Source organism: Propithecus coquereli, unplaced genomic scaffold, assembly GCF_000956105.1.
Source record: "Propithecus coquereli isolate 6110/MARCELLA unplaced genomic scaffold, Pcoq_1.0 Scaffold97, whole genome shotgun sequence".
NCBI lineage: Eukaryota > Metazoa > Chordata > Mammalia > Primates > Indriidae > Propithecus > Propithecus coquereli.
The window spans coordinates 3,805,172-3,807,593 of NW_012156062.1; positions in this window are offsets into that span (position 1 = coordinate 3,805,172).

Genomic DNA, 2,422 nt, shown 5'->3' on the forward strand with positions numbered 1-2,422 from the left:
TGTGTTTTAAACTGTTTTTCAGACTCTCTGATAGGTTCTGAGCATACACAGGTAACTGAGAGTTTAATGAAGAGACAGGGAAGTGACCATACAGTTATGTACAGTTGAGAGGTGATGCCATTCGTTCCGATAAAGAATACAGGAAGGAAACAAAGCAGAGATGGGAAGCGAGGGGAAAGGATGTATTCAGCTGTAGACATAAAAACGTTAAGAGAGCTCTAGGACCGCAAGTGGGAATGGGGGTTACTGAAAAGCAGTGAGGGCTGGAGGAACAAAAATTAACTTTGAAATCAGCAAGACCTGGACTTGAACTGCTACCTGGTTCCATCGTTTGTTAGGGTTGCGACTTCAGGGAAGTAACGGTGACATCCAGGGAAGTAACATTTCTGAAAAATGAGATTCAGACTACCCATCGTACAGAGTTATTGAGGATGAGTGATGGTAATATATTCCATATGTTAGCACAGTAACTGGCAACGCGTGCGCCGTACATGGTGGCTCTGACACGTGGTAGTACCACACAAACAAGGTGTGGAGCTCAGGTGGGAGATCGAGGCTGGGGGAACACAGATGACTGATGATGCTTCAGTGAGTGAGAGAATACTCTAGACAAGTCTAGCAAACAAGGCAGGCCCTGATGATTTCTGAATGTTTTCCAGTTATCTGATGGTTACTCATTTCAGTGTTATCTGAATGGCTTCCCTACCTTTGGGTGATGACAGTCATCTCTTTTAAAATTCAGCCTTTATGAGTTTTTTTCTTAGAATGCACATGTCAGTACTGTTTGCATATTGCTTAGAAAGAATTTGCTAACTTGTATATCTTTAGAATGATGACTGCAACCATCATCATGATATCATTTGAATGACCACGATAGCTGTTTTGAGATTTATCCAAAAAATTAATCATTAATCATACAAGTGTCCCCTCAATGTCAGAGGTTGACCTCTGTGCCTGTGACTTAAAAAAAAATAAAAATAAAAAAGAGCACTTAAAGCAAAATATCCCCTTTATTTATGGCAAAGGATAAAGGATTTTGGAGCCAGAAAGTCCTTAGTTTCAGCCTTGGTTTGGTTTCTTAGTTCCTTGAGCGAGTTTGGACAAGTTTTTAATCTCTCTGAACCTCAGGTTTTTCAAGGTTAAAATTTGTTACTGATAACTTCTCTACACCTTTATTCTGAGGCTTAAAGAAGATAACAAAAACAAAATGATCATCCACATGCCTGGCACCTAGTAGCTTCCAAGTTTTTTCTTGGAAATGGAACCTCAGAATCTTTTTCTCTCTCTCTTCTATAAAAATAAGCATTTATGACACTTTTCAACAAATCTTTGAGCTAATAATAAAATTCATTTGTAGCAACTCTAGATAGAAACTGCCAAACTGAGACATAAAACTGTGCTAGCACGTACACTCCAATTTTAGATTTCATTGCTTGGGATGTAAGTTATGTATGAATCACCAAGGGGCTGGGGTGCCGTCAGACAGCATTACAGCATGCAACAGACTATATTTACCTTAGCTGTCTTTTATTATTCTTTTCACTAGCAGAGAGAAGGAACTGTGAGAAAGAACTCAGTTACAAGTGCTGTCAGAGAAACACTTCCAAATGTCTAATAACATAGCAAAACGTATTATTAATTAGAAGTAGCAAGATGAGCTGTAATCCTGTCAAGAAGCTAAATTATACAGTAGATTTTTCCACCTCTTTCTGTGCACCATTCCTTTTAAAGTATAAATTTCAAACTAAGTATGTGTATAGATCTTGCATATTCCTTTCTTGTGTTGAAAAGTTTCCTGCTTGTTGGAAAAGGTCCTGCCTGTTGGGTCTTGTTACTTGCCTCCTCTATACATCAGGGATAAAAATGCATTTCTAGTAAGATTGTTCTGAAACGTTCTAAAACAACGTATCAATATATCAATATTCCTCATGAACTATGAAGACTTCAGTGAAGGCATTCTGCCTATAAACTGGTCAAATTTGAAGATGCCGCTGGTCAAGTCCTTTTTTATAAACATACTTGTTTGTACTTAGATAAATTATCTAAGCCCCAAGTGGCTAGTTCTTCATTTTAAGCAAGATTGCAGGGCAAGGCGATAGTGGTAGGTGCCAGATGCTGGGTGTTATCTTCAGAAATTGGCAAATGTTGCTGCATGTGTGGCTGGCAGATAAAAACCATTTCAGATGAGGAAGACGCTGCTTGTTAAAATTAAAGTGCTCCCATGATTTCCTGCTTTATTTTCTCTAAATTCTTTGGCCATACCAGAGCCTTTCAGTATTTTCTTGCTTTTAGTGTTTCTTTTTTATTTTTTTTAAGACAGAGTCTCACTCTGTCGCCCGGGGTAGAGTGCTGTGTCTTCAGCCTAGCTCACAGCAACCTCAGACTCCTGGGCTCAAGCGATCCTCCTGCCTCAGCCTCCCAG